Source organism: Amblyomma mixtum, chromosome 2 (assembly GCF_055824585.1).
Source record: "Amblyomma mixtum isolate Tamu chromosome 2, ASM5582458v1, whole genome shotgun sequence".
NCBI classification, from domain to species: Eukaryota; Metazoa; Arthropoda; class Arachnida; order Ixodida; family Ixodidae; genus Amblyomma; species Amblyomma mixtum.
Window position 1 is genome coordinate 15379069 of NC_143013.1, and position 19023 is coordinate 15398091.

The 19023-nt window shown below is 52.0% G+C and overlaps 1 protein-coding gene across 5 annotated transcripts in view; it reads left to right on the forward strand.

Moving 5' to 3' along the window:
* Oatp30B (Organic anion transporting polypeptide 30B) overlaps positions 1–19023 on the forward strand; it is a 246754-nt gene that overhangs the window by 94809 nt on the left and 132922 nt on the right. For 3 of the 5 annotated variants that reach the window (XM_089570606.1, XM_089570610.1, XM_089570608.1), the window contains exon 1: positions 622–1036. The gene's annotated coding sequence lies outside the window, so the exon portion shown is untranslated. Of the gene's footprint in view, positions 1–620; positions 1037–19023 lie in introns of those variants that run through there. The other 2 variants (XM_089570607.1, XM_089570611.1) reach the window with 2 other exon arrangements.

The window sequence follows — 19023 nt, forward strand, 5'->3', positions numbered from 1 at the left end:
GTCGGAGACTGCAAACTTTGGCTAACTATGTGAGCGTAAAACAAGCTCCCAGCTATTGTTCTGATCGTATTCCCGTTCCCACTTTAAAAGGGTGAGTAAGAACAATTTGAAGTCGGCCTCTGTCGATATATTACCGCGTGAACAGCAAAAAGTGAAAAAAGAAAGTATGCGTGATAGCCTGAATTTCTTTCAAGTTCAGTGCAGCGTAATATTGAATTATTTTTCTTAGCTGCGAGCCCGCAACCTGTAAAAAGCTGCGGCTCTCCCTACAACCCAGCGCGCGAGCGGCGCGAATTTCGCGCGTTCCGCCCGTGTGGTCGCGCGCAGCCATCAGCTGTTCGCCGCGGCGGCGGCCTGCACGTGCTGTGGTTGGGCGACGTCACGCGTGACGCAAGCCAGACTGGGTCAGGTGACGAGGGAAGCCCTCCTTGCTTCGGGAAAGAGAGAGAAGGCTGCGGCGCTGGAGGAGGAAAGGAAGGAAAGAAGGGCAGAAGCGGAGGAGGGAAAGAAAGAGGTGGACGCGCTCCGTTGCTGCAGCTCTTCGTCTTTTTCTCCTCTTTCTTTCCGCTCTGTTCGTTCTTTCTCTTCCCCCTTCCTCCTTGTCGACCCGCTTCCAACCCGCGCGGACCAGTCCTCAGCTGTGCGCGAGTCGTGCTGCAGACGCCGCGCGGGACTGTACGCTGCTGTAGAGCTCGCTTCGGCGCGAGCGCCATACCCGAGTGCGCGCGTGCGTTTTAGCGTTGTTGCGTCTCGCTGAACGAAGAGTGGTGCTTGCTTGGGGCTCACTTGCCTCGCCAGTGCTGGTGGTGCCGTATTGTGACGAAGTTTCGTCCGTGTTGTTGCAGTGTTTGCCTCTGGAACGAGGAGACAGCAGGGGCGACATCGGCAGTGGCTTGTATCCTGTGCGCGAATTCATTCTTGCGAGAAGACTGCAGTGACGACAAGGCTGTGGAGGCAGGCAGGATATCGGCGCGCCGCAAGACACTCTTGTCATTGCCTTGAGCGTTTGGCGTCGCGTATCTGGCATCGGCGACTGGTGAGTGGAACTCTTACTCCATGCATTAACGTTGCCTTAACGTTGCCTGCGCGATGCTTCTCGTGATTCTCCTCTCCTCAAATGTCCCTGAAATATCAGGTTCTTTCGGAATACGCTGTCACTGATGTGTCTGGATGACGTGGGATGTAACATTGAGGGAAAGCGAGAGATAGGAAACGCGAAACCACGGCCGCTGACGTCACGAACCAGCCGAGGAGCCCAGAGATCTCCAAAGCGCGCCTCGGTATTTTCTCCGCGAAATTTGCCGCGTGAACTGGCGCAGCTACGTCACCGCGAGGTCTGCTTTGCGGTGCCGCGTACGGTGATGTCGCAGCAACAGTGTCACCGCTATACTTAATGCTCTTCGAAGTAATGCCAAATGAGTCTGAGACGGTATCAAGGAAAGTTATCAAGTTATTGCAGGACTTGAGCAGTAACAAAGAAACCTACTTTAAGCTTGCACTGTTTTGTGCCACCTTTTTACTTACCGCAGCAGGAACTGCACCGTCGCAACAAAAACGCGTGGAACCGAGGTATTGCAGTAATGAGGCTTGCCATGGTAGATACGATCGTCTAGCTGCTAACTGACATGCCTTCGCCAGTTTCATACTTCATCATCTGTTCGAGTGCCCGGAGCTGTTGACCGTGCGCTAGACGGCAATGCCTGGTCTTCTGCCCTCGCGCTGTCACAACCTTACGTACAATCGTCGGCGAAAGTTTATAGGATGCGGGTGCGCGGAAAGGTTTTTCCTTTGCCGCTTTTATGGAGACCAATCGCTTGAATTGCACGCTCCTTCCGCTGGTGCAGTACCGGGTCGCGAGGCGGCGCTGCAATCAATTCTGCCTCGAGCACACGCGTCCCGTTAACTTTTGCTGCCGACTGTACCTGTGCTCTCCCCGGCGTTCGCACGCTTTCCGGCCGTCGAAAGCATGTCGGTGACCGTTGGGTTGCCCTTTAGCAAGCTCTCTGCGAGCCTGTTTTTCCCCTGTCTGGATGGCCTGACAGCCCGCATGTGTTTTGCCCGCTGCCAGTTTAACGGCCGGTCATTTTTTGATGGACATCTCGCGTCTCCCTTCCTAAAGGGGCCGGCGTGCGCAAACAGGGTGCACAGCGCGCCATGCGGCAAACGCTTTAAGATAAGCACCACCCTAACAAGGCGTCACTCTGATTCTTTTTTAAAGCTCCAGGATTGTCAGCACGTGCTGCTAGCTAACTGCAAAATGGCGCTCTTAATACAAGCACGCTCGCTATGTACAGCTTCCCTTTGGAGCAGTTTATCTCATCTTAAGTTATAAGCAAGTACTGACAACGTGGTTGTCGCGCAAGGCCCCGTCACCGTGTAATACTTGTGCCAGCGACAATATACGGGTTGAACAATGCAACTGCGGTACCGTGCGCTTCGCCAAATCGCATTGTGACCCCCCGCGAGCCCTATCTTATGGGAACCAGTTCGCTTGTTCTCCGAGGACCTCGCATCGGCCTGGGGAGCTCGTGACAGGGACGAATGGGCAGGCGCGCAGTCTTGCCAAAGAGAAACCATCTGTTTGTATACCGACCGGCGTTACCGTTGCTCACGAGAACTAATGGTTGCGAAGGTAACACCGTAATGAGCGTCTCGAAGGCCTCGATCAGCTTGCAAATACACTGATTTCGGAGGCTGCGTTTTGGACGCTGAATGGGTTCCAGTCTTATAGTTGGATACAACTCAAGATCGAAGCCGCAAATGACCCTCACAGGAAGCCCTCTGGCCAATAGGTCGGCCGATTCTCATGGAAATGCTGACCCCCCATTGACCTGCTATTTGGTGAAATCGTGGGCTGTCGTCTGCCTTGGGATATGCATTTATGGTGTTGTTTTTGTATTGCAGAGCGTTTTGCAACGCTCAGTAGTGTGAGTACCGTACGATTTCTGCAGGTTGCCATCTTTTCTCACGTTGCTAAAACAATCACACTTAAACAAGCGTCGTTTATAGAGTTCCGTTTATGTTATATGCTGAGCAGAGAGCGCTGATTGTAGCATATGTGGCCCTTATTTTGCTCGCAGACGCCATGAAGTCCGATCTCAGAGTCTAAAACTGAACCCGGTATTCGAAATCAAACTTCAACGTGGCGTTATTGTTTACGTTCTTGCGCACGATGAGCCTGCTTTCTTGTGCAATGTAGGCAACAAAGAACTCTGACTGTAATCTTTAAAAGACAGAAAAATAAAAGCGTTACTTCACCTACCGCGCTGTGCACTGTTTACAATGCCTCATAGCGCGCTGCCGCGCAAGATTCAGCGCGTTTTACCAGCTGTGTAGCGAACATGCGGCGAAAGGTTAAACGCACAACGAACCGTGCAGCGAGCCTTGCAGTTCGCGCGCTTGTGTGCACCTGTTGAAGGCCTATCCGAAGCTCTGGCATGTTTGTCGGTCTCTCGTGAAACGTGGTGAGATTTTTTTTTTTTTTTTTCAAAGCTTGGGTCATCTGGAAGCTTCACTTAAACGACCCGCAAGTCGACACAACAGAGACAAATGAAGAACCTAGTGCGCTTAATCAAGCACTCGCGAAACGTACCAGCTGGTACTGTGGTGTCGCCTTTCCTTTCCAAAATGATTGCCGCTATATTGCTGTCTGGACTGTTGTTTGTATACCTGCTGCTACCAATCCACCGCTCCTACGGGAGGGAGCGGTTGGTAATGCCATGGGTAAAAGCAGTCGAGCGAGTAATGTGGCGGCAATCAGGTTGGAAAGGTCTGTATTGCGTGCCCTCTGAACTCTAACGTTTGCTACATAAAGAGGAACAATACAATGACGATTTATACTCTAAATCGCCATTGTATTGTTCCTTTTTATTTGCTTGCAATGAAGTATACTGAAATGCATTCATCGTAATTGGCGGGGCACCGATGAAATTGTGGAGGGGAGGTACGTTATGTAAGGGATTATGCGGTGCCCGGGAGGTGCCGCAGTGAAAAGGTATTAACCGGTCACTTAACGACACTTGGCGAACGCCATCGGCTGGTGGGCCTCTGAGGTCGCGTCGTTGTTGAGCTGTATCCGACTGTACTGCAATTCTTTCCTCTGAGCCTGTAGCCAGTGAACATCCTGCAAAGTAAGCTGATCAGAACTAACGCCGTTGCACGGACATAATTAACTTCAGGGATGCAGTTCGTATCCTGGCTTATTCCGCATTGTAGCGGCAGCGTTTTCCGTTCGCGCGAAGTGAAATGGATTTCGTCAAAAGGGGTACAACGGTGCCGCCGAATTCGGTCGGAGTCAATGGAACGCAGCGTAAGACTATTCCACGCAGTACTGCTTCCGGACGATTCATCTGCTCTCCGGATCCACGGAGCAGTTGCTGGTAGCTCCAACATTCGATACGGTTAGTCAAGAAGAAACCGCACCGACTTTATGACCGTCTATACGTCACGTTCTAAAGATGCGTCCTGCATCTAGATGTAAGGTGATGATTAATTATATGGAGCACGGACAGCTCAGGCCAAATAGCGCCGGGCACGCACAAGAAATTTTTATTCTGCTCAGGGTACTCGAGGCACTACTCTACACTTCCCAAGCATTTCGTCCCTGATAAGCCGTGCACAGGCCAGGCGAAAGCTTATGTCTGTTGTACCACCGGTGGGCACCCAGCAACACTGGGGGTCGAACCCTGTACGTGCCGCATGCGAGAAGGATGCTCAGACCACTAGGCTACCGCTGTGCTACATCCCGGGGGCGCGGGGGAGGTTGAGGCTGTCGCAAGCTACAGGCGGGGCTAGCCTTGCGGATTCTGCCGGCAATTGCTTCATCGTATAGCGACACCTAAACATTAAATCACGGTGTTAGAAGTACTTCTAACACCGTGCATTAAATGAAGTCCACAAATCAGGCACATGTATACCTGACTTTTGACCGATCTACATCCCATTAAACGCAATCACCAATAAACAGTAGTTTAGCCAACTCCTGTTGCCACCATCTTGAGTCCAGATACGAGTCCTAGAGGAACTTAAAAGAATGCGTGCAGCCTCCTTTCATCGCTACCTGCTATCCACGGTTGTCGTTTTCGCTCCGGCTTCCAATGCCGCCATATAAGTGAGCCGCAGCAGCAGTCTCTCGCGAAGACCGCAACAGCAGCTCGTGGGCTCGCAGCCGCGCGTTTCGTTCTGTTCGCCGAGCACGACACCTTCCGTTCCCTTCCGCGAAAGATGTGGAACAAAGAAGAAAACGGCGAAAGGCCGACCCGGAGCAGCGGCGGCGAACGGAACTCCGTCGACGCGTTTCTTTCGAAAACGGGAACACTGGCGGCGAGACCGACAGTGAACGGGGCGCGCTTGCGCGAAGAAAAAAGCCAGGCGAGAGGAAGTTAAGTGCTTGGCGGTCGCGGCGCTCCTCCGTTCGACGTGGGGCGCACCGCCGCCGGGGATGTTAGCGCGGCGCCCGATTTTTCTCCCGTGTCGCAACCTCCGCGTTCTCGGCAAAAAACAGATGCCCAGCGTGCCGTGGCGGAGGTCGGCGAGCGCGCCTGTGGGTTGCGGAACGCCGGAGGTATGGTGCTGCTGGTGACTGCGTGTCAGCGGCGGCTTCCGAGAGCGCGCGGTTAGGCCTATAGCTGTCGCTTCGCAACGCGCAGTCTCGCTCGGCGCTCATCGGTGCGTAAATTGTCGCGTGACGGGACGCGATGGCCTCGCGTGACCCTGCTCCAGTTGGAGACGAAGAAGAAGCGGCGTGCGACGGCTCGTGACCGCGGCGAGGTTGACGCTGCTTTTGCCTCGCCCTCTTTCTCACACATTCTCTCTCTCTTTTAGCGCCGCTAGCGACGACTGGTGACGAAAAGCGCATGATGTGAGGTGGTTGCCGTGCCATGGTCGTGCGATGCTGGGGCGGCAGGTTTACGACGACGTCGAGAACTTCGAAGGCGACCTGATGTAGATAAGCGGATGTGGTAACGACGGTGCGGCAGTCTCGAGGACTTGCGGGGCTTTTCGCGAAGGTGCCGTTGGTTCTGCTGCTGTGGCGCATAGACCGTAAGGACAACCCTATGCGCATAGGTCATCACTGCTGTTGCCACGGAGCCCTTACACGTCACTCATTTGGGACCCTGTGATTTTTCTTGGGCAGATGAGACCATGTCTTCCTCGTAGCTTTCAAAGGTCGGCAGAGAGGTTTCCCTCTCTCCGTTTCTTCGAGTTGGCGCTCGATGAAAACCGCCTTCCTTCGTGTCTTCTACCGTTTATGACTGACTCTCTCTGGTTTCTCCGCATGTTCCCGATAAATTAATTGCCAGCTAAACACTCTAAGCACGAATACGCTTGTGTCGTAGTAAAAAGGGAGCAAGCTAGCTGTCCTCTAGCACACTCTATTTTATTTATAGAAATGCAGGAAAATGCTACTCGCAGTGCATGAGCTTTGCAACAATGAAATATGCTTGTCTGTGCCTCGAACCTAAGACGAAGTATTTTTGGGGCCCGGACGCAGACAGCGCGAAGAGGCGCGCTGTGTATGGAATGGAGTACAGACATGGCTCATTTTCACGAGGGTCAATCTCTCTGATCTTCCTCCTCACCAATTCATGTGCTGCAGGGGTGCTGTTGGTTCACTATGAGCGGGGCGGTGCTCGGCTGATTTAGTGGAGGACGGGGCGGTCCGTGTTAGCAGTGGTGTGGGACATTGTGGCAACTGGAACCAGTCTGCGTTCTTAGATAGTTCGTCGACCTATTTCTCACGAGCTTTTTTTTTTTTTTTTACCATTCCGCGGCGACTCATTCGATGCGTGCCGGTCTTCGCCGAAACCGCCGTTCCTGTTTCCGCTTTCCTCGGGATTGAGTTATCGGACAATTATCCTTAAATAAAGTCTCCAATAGTTATGAGGAAATCCGCCAGCGGCGCTGACTCATTTCACGTAGCGATAGCGTGCAGTGCTCCTTTTTTTTCCGGTTTTTTATCGGTGGCCCGGCGGACTTGGAGTCGAGGGTACAGCAGTCTCACCCTTTGGCGGCTTCAACTCCCTCCTCATAACAGCTTCGCAGCGGTTAGCGTAATCAGCGTGAGAACGCCTCACTGTGTCGAGAACCGTAACAGGGCTTCGCTTTGAAGATGCAACTAATCGTACGACACAGTAACCGTAGGACCGACCGCGGGTAACGCTGGGAACAATGCCTCAACTGTGGCGAATAAGGGGAGCGAAAAAGCAAAAAGTCTGCCCTACATTTGGGACGCGGAACTCTGCTGTGTAGGCATTCCTTGAAACACTTGACAGTGTTATATTTTGTTCTGTTTCGTGTATTTCTCTCTTGCGAGTAATGTACTCACGACAAGCGTAGCTGTCGAGAGGGGTCGTGACCCAGCTGACCTTGCTTCGCGATTGAAGCTGTCTTGCTCCACGATTGAAGCTGTTGACCCCGGTTCATGGTTTCTTTTCGCCAAACCCCGCTCCTACGATGTGCGTCACAGAGCTCGCTACAAGAGGCGCTTAGCCTGGAAGAAAAGAAAAATTGACGGCCCCGAACGCGGGGGCGATTTTTTTTTCTGTCGGTCCCTCGCAACAGCTGGGAGTGATGTATCTCGGCTCAGTCACGTATACTGCTTTCCAAGAGGCGCGCCAAAGGAATCTGTCTCCGTCGACGTCTACGCATTCACAGCGGCAGCCGTGGTTGAGGGGCTAAACTCTGTGAGTTGTGGGCGGCTGCCTCAATGAAACGCAGTCAGCGCGTGCGCCCGAGCCGTTCAACGATGTCATGAGACGAAAACCTTGGCAGCCTGAAAGGCTCGCGCCGCTTCTTAGTCCTGACCTCGCCCATACATGCTTCTGGGTCCCGGGAGGGAGGGGACGAGGCCTGGAGGGAACATTTTTGTTACAAGTATGTGCTCTATGAAACGGATCAGTTCTTGCGCAGAAAATTTATTTTCACTAGCCACTTTTTACAGATTGGCAAGACACTAAAATTTCATCGTGCGTCTCGATGAGAGGGGCTGCTCACTCTGAGCAGCCCCTCTTAGAAAACAATAATAATGAAATGGTGATCGTACAAGGTGGTGCTACAAATCTGCGCCTGTTTTGCTATAACAGTGATCGCATTCCCGTTGTGGCTTTGAACTGTACTTAGCCAGTGCTGCAACGACTTCTCGTGGGCGTAGACGTCTCGATGGTGGAAGTGGGGTTTACTTGTGGGTAGCTCCTTCCGAAGGATGGAAGTGGATTGTTCGGTGGTGGGTGGAAAGTTATGGAGGATGCAGATGGGTAGAGGGCACAGGTGGGTGGATAGCCGGCGGTGGCCTAGCTTCTGTAGTGGGGCGGCGTCACGTAACACCAGACTGGCAGATTTTGCGAAGACGGCAGCTATAATGCTAACGCATTGAAGGTACGGTTTTCGCACATCATCCGCTGTTGACCGTGGATGGCGCAGGACAAAGATAATCGGAGAGCCGCAAGCCACCGTCTTGCTATAAGCGTAACCTGGGTGACGGTGTATTGATGGCGGGAAATGAAAAAAAAAGAAAAAGAAACGAAACGAAGCGAAACTGAGTAGTTTTTATGTGGACAGCGGGATCGCTTGTAAACGGGGCAGTGTCGAGGAGCAACTTTACACTAAGGTTATGTGACAAACACCAAGGGCTCGTGGGGGGCATTAGTGGCATTGGGTCATCACAGTTTGATTAGAGTGACGTTGAAAGCGAAACGCAATGTATATATTTATATATGTGCTTCGCACAGCAAGCTGGATGCGGGGACACGTCGTGCGGTCGGAGGAACAACAACCGCGGAACGAGTCACCGCGGACTTCAACTCCATGAATGCAAATGAGCCGCAGGGCAGCTGAGGTTATACCGCCTGCGTTTATACGGCCTCTTTTTTTTTCTCTCTCTCTCTCTGTCTTGTCGCTTTTGCTTTCGTGTGTTGAATGCGAGAGCCAAGCGACCGGGCCTCCTCGAGTGCTCGTTAGCGCACAGGGCCCTCGTTGCGACGCGAGCGCCCTAACGGCGTCGTTTCCGCTGCCCCGCCGCAGCAGCGACACGTGGCGAGTCCGCGACGCAAACGACGCAACTGGGCCTCCGGGAACCGTTTCGGGGCCCCCTTTATTGGTGCGCGCTGATTACTGTCCCTTCCTCTCTTTCTTACCCCCCTTTCTCGGGCACGCACACTCGTTCGCATCCCGATCTCCTTTCACTGGCGGTGCACACCGTTGTTATTGTTTTCTGTTGTTGTTGTTTTATATCCCTTTCTTGCGAAGTGCTCCGCTAGAGGCCGCCATCGTTCCTCGGAGCCCGTTGGGTTGTTCGAGCAACCCTCACCTGCTCACCTGACGACGGCCAGTAATGCTGCCTCCGCGCTCGATTCCTTTTACGTGTATGCACTGTACGGATCGACCTGGCTTTCGCCCTATGTCGTCTTTTACGGAGCTAAGTGGCTCTGTCGCAACGCCGCGAGGAGCTCCCTCTTAAAACCAGGGATGTTGGGGAGCGTCCGCCGCTGCCTGTTCTCCATCTCGCGTTGTTCGCGGCGGCCTTTTTGCAGATCCCTTTTGCTGGGTTCTCCCGGGTTTTCTTCGGGTTGCTCTGCATCGACCCTGTAGACGTCGTCGTGAGCTTCTTCTCTGTGTGCGTTTCTCCTCGACATTGCAGCAATGCATCGACTGCAGATGTGCCGATGCCCGTTTCGTTTCGTTGCGGAGTGCGCACCCTTTGCGCTTCGGCAGGCGTGTCAAGCAAACGTTTCTGCAATCCGGTGCTGCAGTCATTTACTTCCAAACCCGTTTCGTTTCTCGCTGCTACTGTTTTGTTTGGTTTTCTTTGTTGTTTTTTTTTTTGTTTGGAACGCTAGAAACTGCGCTTCGATGTCAACATTTGCAGGCGCATAGAATCCGCGTTTGCGCCCTTGGGAACCACCTGGACTTTATCAGCTGTTGAAGACACGACTTTTGTTTTTTGCTTGATCACGTGAAAAAGCCTTGGCATCGTTAAAGAAAGAAATATGTAGTACAGACGTGCTTCCAGTTCTATAGTTGTTGTGCAGTTACGGTACGTGGCGTAAGACACCTGCGTGGTCCCGTCGAGAACGTACGTAATTGCGCTTCCAGCGATCGCACAGCGTACGTAGTCTTTGTCATGAGTAACCAGGCTGCATGGTTTGCTTCTAGCTCGTACAGTGAAGCCCTTACAGCATCCCTGAAGCTGAAATGGTTGTTAAAGGTAAGGACTGAGGGTCTTCTTACATTCCAACACCTTTCGATCTTTAGGAAAGCCACAAGGGCTCCACTATACAAGCTAGAAGCAAACCATGCAGCCTGGTTACTTTTGACAAAGACTGTACGTACAGCGGTCGGTTCACCGATCGCTGGAAAGTGCGGCAGGGTGAAGCGGTTTTGAAGGACGCTTCGCGACAAAACGAACAGTTGCAGGACATTATCGTTCCCATTTCGCATCATCATTTTTATCTGTTCCGAATAATTGTAATCGAGCGAGCTTCTCTAGTTTGAACTCTGTGACCCGATTTTTTTTGTTTCGTTTTCGTGGCTTCAGCTGCGGCCGTGAGTCGGCGTCATTAGCGCCAAGCAATTAATTCTTGCTCTCCCACGCCTCATGCTCCTCGGGTCCTCGTTTCTTTCATTCCTTAGTTTCTTCTTCGTCATCCCATTCCGTGTTGCGGTAACGAATCGCTGCTTACTCCTCCTTCCTCGTTGCGGAACAACGATTAGCATCGCCCTCGTCTCGCGACGTGTTACGGTAATCTGCAACGTCGCGCTTGCGCCGTGCTTCGCTTAACCCGTCGCAACGACGGGGCGAATCGCCGCATAACTCACCCGCGCATATATATCTCTCTCGAGTCGCTGAGCGGGTTCCCCTTCCGGGTCGTCCCAGGGTGGCTAGAATGTGTACTGTACAAGCACGCGCACACACTCGCCTGCACGGGCGTCGTGGGCAGGTCGTGTGGCGTCGGGGCGGACGTGAGACGCCGGAGGAGAGCTCAGCCCTCTTTGAGAGCCTGCACGCCGGTAGATAGGACGCTGTAATGAAGGTAAGACGGCGACGTCAACGAAGGGGGAGGGGGGGAATCACGCCTAGGAGCGCATAAATACGGAGTCCCCTTTGTTGATCCACCGACGCCGGGAGTTGTTCCGGTTTCCACCTATTCTCCTCTCCCCCTCCTTCGATCTGCGAGTAGCGGCGCCTGGTGCTGCTATTGTGTGGCCGGATGGTGAAGGGGGTTGTTAAAGAGAATGAGGGGTAGAGTATAGCTTGAGGGGTGCAGTCTGGCGACCGTAAAGGAAAACCGGGCCACGCTAGGCAGGGCCATAGAGGAGCGAGCGCGTGCTGGGTCCCCATAGAGTGCATAGAGAGACAGAAAGGAGCCGACGTGGTTGGCGCACGCTCGGAAGCGGCCGGCTGTGCTTTTGTCGGGGACGCGTGCGGCTGCAATGGCGCGCGGCCTTGGCTTCCGGGGTCGGCGACGCGCGATCGTGCGTGCGTGTATTGGTAAGGGGTTGCTGTCGGGTCTGGCGTTTGACTGCGGCTCGTCCCGCTAGCGCCTTTTTCTCCCGCCCTCTGTAATGGTCACGTGGGATGAAGTCGCAAGGACGGAGGACGGCGTGATAAACACATCAGCAACGGTGCTGGCTTTCGTGCCTAATGGAACGTGTGCCAGGTATTGCGCAGTTGAGTTTTTTTTTTGTTTCTTTTATTGCACGCAATGGGACACTTTTTTTTTCTTTTGCGGATGGCGGTAACAGAAAAAGAAACGATATGATGTAGGCAATTGTCTGTTTAGTCATAAAGTTATAGATCGAGGCTTCCTGAATCCGCATCGATACGTGCACAAGCCCCATCGATACAGACGGGAACTGTGTTTCATCCGAAAAAAGCGTCAGGAGTGTGGTCATTTCCCTTGCCCGCCGCAACCTGTGCAAACCTGCAACATGTGTTGTATGTGGGATTTAACGTCCTAAAAGAAACAGTGCTGCGGATTAATTTCGACACACTTACGAGTAAAAAAAAAAAACATTATAGAAGACAGTAACATCATAGTCAAAAGCATGACCAACGTTCGCACTACATTCTAGCCGCATTTGTTCCGTGCTGTTTCGCGTCTTATGCGACCTCGCATGCAGGCCCACGTCTCTCAGTATAGCGGTGCCAAAATGCGCGTATTCTGGACTGGTTGGCCGCCTTTACTTGCTCTTGCCGCGTATACATTTCGTGGCTGAGCGGGGGGTATATATATATATATATATATATATATATATATATATATATATATATATATATATATATATATATATATATATATATATATATATATATATATATATATATATACATACATGGTTGGCTTATTATGGACGTGCTGTCGATTTGTAATTTGAACGGTCACGCCAACTTGTCGCTTTGGATTTTAAAAAAGGCGGCTGGGGTCTCGCGATGGCTTTTTTTTTTGTACTTCTTGCTTTTCTATGCTCGGGAAGCCACCTCGTCTAAGATGGAAAGAAGCCAACATGGACATTGTCGCGTGTGCCCTGGGGATTAGTGCGTGGTCTTCGGGGGAGAACTGTGTAGCAACCTTGGAGCGAGTAAGGGGAAATGCGAAGAGAAAAAAAAAATACTTTGCACCTTTTCAGCTTGCCTCCTGGCTTGTGTTTTTTTTTTTGCTTTTCTTTTTTCTTTTTGCCTCGTGTTGCGTGGTTGCTGCCTCATGCGTACTGCATGAACTCTTCCATTCGCTATGGCGCGAGCGGGCGTCCGCTTCGTCCAGGCGAACTGGTTGTGGGAGGAGTCGTGAATAATTGAGGCACATTTCTGTGCTGCTCTCTTCTATTTCTACAATTTCTTTTCCTTGTCGAATTCTGTAGCGAATACACCTTGGCAGTGCCTGAGTTGGAAATGTGATTTATTTTGTATGTTCGGGATGTTGTTACCTGCTGCAGCGTGTTTTGGTGTTGCGATGCGAGTAATCCGAGCCTGAACGAAAAGATGCACGTTAGGGACGTGTTTTTTTTTTTATTATTATTGTCATGCGTGGCTTTGAAGCGCCGCATCCGAAGCCTTCTCAAGGATGCTTGGAACTCGAGGTTATTCCGCATTGTGGCGTATGGCTCGGGGGAACGCATTTTTTATTATATTCTAAAACATAGCGCAAAAAGGACACGGACGACACAGAAGTGGAGAGGACAGGCGCTAACTTGCAACTTTATTTTCGAAATGCCACCACGTCTAATATATAGGAGCCGATCACCACCATCAAGCGATGAGCAGGCGCAAAGAAGAGCACAATGAAGATTACAGTGTGTGAAAAATAAGTAAAAATTACGATAAAATAAGAAAAGGAAAACACGGTGCCGGGGGAACCAACGAACAGAAAAGCAGCATCGCGTACTGAAACTTACTTTTCTTATTTTATCGTAAGTTTTACTTATTTTTCACACGCTGTAATCTTGATTGTGTTCTTCTTTGAGCATGCTCATCGCTTGATGGTGGTGATCGGCTCCTATGTATTAGACGTGGTGGCATTTCGAAAATAAAGTTGCAAGTTAGCGCCTGTCCTGTCCACTTCTGTGTCGTCCGTGTCCTTTTTTGCGCTATGTTTTCGAAGAACTGTTACCAACTAGCCCAGACCAAGCTACTGTTTATTATTATTGTTGTCGTTATTATTATTATCTTCCCGGCTTGCTTGGCAGCTAAATCAAGAGTGATGGCGATGACCGGGGGGGGGGGGGGGGGGGGGGGGGGAATCTTTGACGATAAAAACGGCCTGTCACGCCTTGAACCGAAACTGCGGAAGTCTGACAACTGCTTACGCACGCTCTCTGCACCCCCTTTTCAAGCGTACAAGTCGCGCACCCGCTTCTCGTTTTTTACTGTGGTCAAGACTCCCGTAGGGGAGCCGAAACGTCTTTTGTGTATTCTTTTCTATGTTGTGGTCGGCGTCTGCAATGGCACGTTTTATAATTCACCCCGAACAGACGAGTTTTCGTCCACCTCTTGATTTCAGATGCATACATTTGTGCGTGTTACTTTTCCAGCTTGATACAAGCGTCGGGAGCACTGCAGACATGCAGGATCGGAAAGGACACTCACGCATCGCTGCGTGCATGTGTGTGCGTGCGTCCGCATTTGCAATGCTTGTTCCCATAGCTACTGCAGTGCATCACCAGGAAATCCAAGGCTGACGTCAGTTTACCTATACCGCAGCCGGCCTTTACGTTTCTTCCTCGAATTTTTTTTTTTTTTTGTTATTTAAGTGCCGTTTGAGATGCGTTTATCGTTTCAGTGCATGTTAAGCTGATTGTGCAGTGCATTTAACCCCTGTTTGCGAGGTCCGTTCTGGTGTTGTTTCTCATAAAAGCCATTTATCAGTCATCGCAACCTTTGAAGGCGCAACCTTGATTGCTGGGCCTTTCTTTCTCACGCCTGGCCTCTTTCTTTTTTCTTCCTTCGCTTCTTCCTGTTCGAAAGGTTTTCTTTCTTATTTTTTTTTCTTTTCTGTTCGTTTTCCTTCGGTATCACGGCCGCGTATTCCCGGTTTCCTAGCGTTTTGCTTTAAAAGTCGACGAATTTTGCCGCATGCGTTCGATGGTGGTGAATCTCATGAGGCGAATGCATGGTCGCATTTTTTTTTTCTTGCTAAAACTGACGTCCTTCTTCCGCAGGGTTCATTTTCTGCTCTTTCATCCTCATTTCGGCTTTGCGGTCATTTCGCACGTGGAATCAGGCGGACGTGACTAGCGTCCTCTTACTCGAGGCCGCCCGCTCCGCTTGCCGGGCAAGCCTAGTCGATGCCTTCGTCCTCAGCAGCTTTGTGTATGTGTTTAGAGATTTGCGCGGAGCATACTGCGCATGCGCCAGTTGTTCGAGCAGTTGTGTTCGAGAGCGGTTGCTGAATCGACTCGCAGGTTTAGCACCGCGTGTTTCGAGTCGTTTGCATAGATTTTTGTGACGCCAGTGGTGAGCGGACTCATCCCGGACTTCTTCTAAGCGCTTTCGCTAAGGTAAGTTGTCGCGGTGCAGCGAAAAATCTCTCGGTCGAACTCTGCCAGGTCCGCGTCATGTCGCAAGCTGGAACGAATTCCTGTGACTCATAATCGCACGCTTAACTGCGCTTTCGTGCGCCTAATATCATGTCGTGTACGGTTGTGCCAGTTACTAATACAACGGTACTAAAGCCCCCATCGCGTCACGCATGAGCAGCCGCAATCACGTTGCGCCGCAGTCGCTTAACCGACTTAACCCGTTTGTCTGTGTGGCCGTTCCACTACCGCAATGACATCCGCTTGTGCATGGGTGTTGTCGTTATGTTAAGGTTATAGCATAGCAAGATCCGCTACCGTGACACGCTTCTGCGCGGTGCCACTGCGCATGCGTAGATCGACTGAGGACGTTAGATGGCACCAGGTGTTGGTGCAGCTGCTTGTACACTAGCCATGTTGGGGCCAATCAGCGCGTGCGCGCAGGCGGCGCGCGGAAGCGGATCATGGTAGTGGATTGCGCTATGTTAGAACTCCATATTATGATAATTTCTGTGAGGCATGTCGCATAGTGAATGTGTTCGGATTAATGTCGACCTACTGGAGTTCCTTAACTTTCTATGACATCGTAGTGCTGGAGTGTTTTTCCATCTCACCTCCATCAAAGTGCGGTCGGGAATCGAGCCCACCACCTCGTGCTCAGTGTGTGTGTGTGTGTGTGTGTTGTGTGTGTGTTGTGTGTGTGTGTGTGTTGTGTGTGTGTTGTGTGTGTGTTGTGTGTTGTGTGTGTGTGTGTGTGTGTGTGTGTGTGTGTGTGTGTGTGTGTGTGTGTGTGTGTGTGTGTGTGTGTGTGCGCGCGCGCGCGCGCGCGCGAAAGCATCAATGGAAGAACCATCCCGTATTCTTTTTCCTGTGTGTTTCAGTTTTCTCGTTTGCTCTGGTTACAGGCAAGCACCACTAAGGGCAAAGGTAACGTCAACCTCAGCAGCGGTGGCACGCCCTGAGTCTTGGCGGACGTGATTGCTCGCGGAGTTGTAAAACTGTGCCACCTTGGGGTCGGTCCCGCGCGGGACGCAGAAATGTTGCAGAAGCCATTGGCAACGTCGCTGGTTGTCGTCCTCTTGGAAAACACGCCGAGGACGACACGTCTACGTGCGGCAAGCAGCAGTCGCGCGTGGCTTAGCGCATGAATAAGTCAGACGCGAGTATAAATATATGGCCGTCGCGCGTTGCACGCGGCTTATAGCTGTTCGGCAAACGAATTGCTTCCATCTTAAAAACTGACTTTTTTTTTATTTCTTTGACGACTATCATTCGCGCTTAGCCCGCTAGTCCTATCCTCCTCCTGCGCCCTCTCTCCCTCGGTCTCCGCTGTCAAGAAGAGAGCGGGCCGTCGTTACCCCGCCGAGAAGAAGCGAGGCCGTTATTTTGATCGGCGCTTATAGCCATCCGTCGTCGTCCCTCTGCGCGGCAGCCAGCCATTTAGCCTGGCTATGTGTGCTTGCCCGTGCATGCGTCCCCTCATCATCCCCATTGCTGCTGCTGCCTCAGCCTCGCTCGCGCGTATTCCTCGTCCTCTCCTCCTCCTCTTCGTGCAGTGCACGGCTTGACCCCGTTTCCAAACGACCGGTGCTAGCGGCACGGCTTGCTTCTCTCGCGCGCGGCTTCTGTCTTCTGCTATGGACATAAAAAAAAAAAAAAAGCGGGGAAAGAGAACAGAGGGGGCGAGAGAGAGGAGTGAAGGAGAGGGAGGGGCTGTCCGTCTTCATTCCTTCCCCTGCTTCCGCACGGGGCCACAATGACGTTCATTGCCGCTGCACAAAAAACGGGGACCACTTTTTCGCGTGCGTGCGTGTGAGTTTGTGCTTGCGCAGATGATGCACGCTGATGTTCGCATCTCTCTTTCTCTCTCGCCCTGTCTTTCCCAGTGTGTGCATGCAGAGAATATGATGGAGGAGGAGAGAGGGAATGGGTGGTTGTAGGGGGCGCTGATTTGCCCGCTGGTGACGCTGTCTGCGGGAACGGTCCGACCAGGCGTGCTGGAAGCAGCGGCCTTGCTTGCAGGCATGCTTGCTGAGTTCCGCGCGGTTGCTGCTGCTGCTGCCTGCTGTTTAAGTAGCGGTTTTCACCCGCCAGAAAGGGACGGGTGAAAGGGGTCACCACGCGTTCTCTGCCTCTCTGGTTTGCTGGCCGGTCTGTGTGCGGGCGTGTGCCCGGCGGGCATCCCCGTTTCTGGGACGATCGAGGAGTGGGACGCGCGGCTGACATGGCACTCGGGTCGGTGCTTGAATGCCGCGTTTCCTCTCGCTGGTGAAAAACAGCGGTTCTCGTTCTTTGCCTCGGGCTGGAGGGATGAGTTCTTGCGCATACTTGTACTGTCTTGGAGTGCGAAACTATGGGGAGGGAAAGGAAAAAAAAAATGGCTGAGGCTTAACTTGGTTAAGCCTGGAGAATGCGAAGCATCATCGTGTCGCGTAACTTGGAGGCGCACAACCACAGCGACGGCGCGAGGTGGGCCCCCGTTTCTCCACTGTCGTGACGTCATCGTGTCACGTGGTGTGACGTCATGTATCACGTGATTTGGAGGCGCACAACCACAGCGACGGCGCGAGGTGGGCCCCCGTTTCTCTACTGTCGTGACGTCATCGTGTCACGTGGTGTGACGTCATGTATCACGTGATTTGGAGGCGCATAACCACGGTGAAGGGCTGAAGTGGTAGCTAAAATAAAAAGGATGCGGACATTTCTTAGGGCGTCGCTAACAGAGAGATAGAGGATGCCTCGTGTTTTAGCCGCGCATGTATTCGTTTCGAGCGGCTGAAGGTTTCCATTTCACCGTGGAATCGGCGGAAAAAGAAACGTTATCTGACGTGACATTCAGAAAGGATGGGTGGTGGTAGTGGTTTATGTAAAAATAAAAAAGTGAAGCAAAAGAGTGTTGCCGGCCACGGCAATTGCAATCTAATATCTTAAGCACCCGAGCTGCAGCGGGCGGAAATGAAAGGGAGAGGATAGTGAGGAGAAGTATAGGTTTGGTTTGGTTTATGGGGTTTAACGTCCCAAAGCGACTGAGGCTATGAGAGACGCCGTAGTGAAGGGCTCCGGAAATTTCGACCACCTGGGGTTCTTTAACGTGCACTGACATCGCACAGTACACGGGCCTCCAGAATTTCTCCTCCAAAGAAATTCTAGCCGCCGCGGCCGGGATCGAACCCGCGTCTTTTGGGTCAGCAGCCGAGCACCATAACCACTGAGCCACCGCGGCGGCTGAGGAGAAGTATAGAGGGGAGCGACAGCAAGAAAGGGCAGGGGAGAAAGGATGATTAACAAAGGCTGATTTGGTCAAATGTTTAGGGGAACTAACATTCGAGCAACACTGTTCCAACTTCGAGTTAATGATCAATTCGCTCTCGCCCTACCATAGGCTTGCCGTCCCGGTTAGCTCAATTGGTGGAGCGACTGCTCCGGTGAAGCGGTGGTCCAGGGTTCGAACCCCGGACCAGGACGAATTTTTCTTTAACTGCGAAGTTTCTGAGAAAGCTGTATAGCCTTCCTTTGTAGCCGTATGGCTGCGCTTGGGTGGAAGTCAATGAGTAATTACTCCCTTATTACAAACGCTGCTTTGCGCTTGACATTTCAGTCGTGAACGTGCAGGTTACCCTTAGCTACAGCTGACTTCTTTCGTTCCGCGACGAGTGCAATAAATGTTATACTCGGAAATTCGAACGCGGACTGTCTTTACAGGACGCAGTTAAACTGTGAAGTCAATTGATCGTTTTAATTAGCTCTCATGGCAGTTCATATCGGTCGATATGCGACAGTATGACTCTTGATTACTTTCTTCAGACCACCGCACGCGTCTTACCCGAAAAGAAGGCGGCTTGAGGCAAATCCGCATTCACCTTGAATCCAGGTTAGTGAAAGCGGCCGAATGTGGTAGCTTTCACCGTCGCGTTGCCTAGTCCGCTCGCCGCCATGTTTCTTCGCTCGTCAAACAGCGTGCAGGTCATGCACGTATACGACGCGCACGCGTGTAAGCGGGGGGCCATCGGT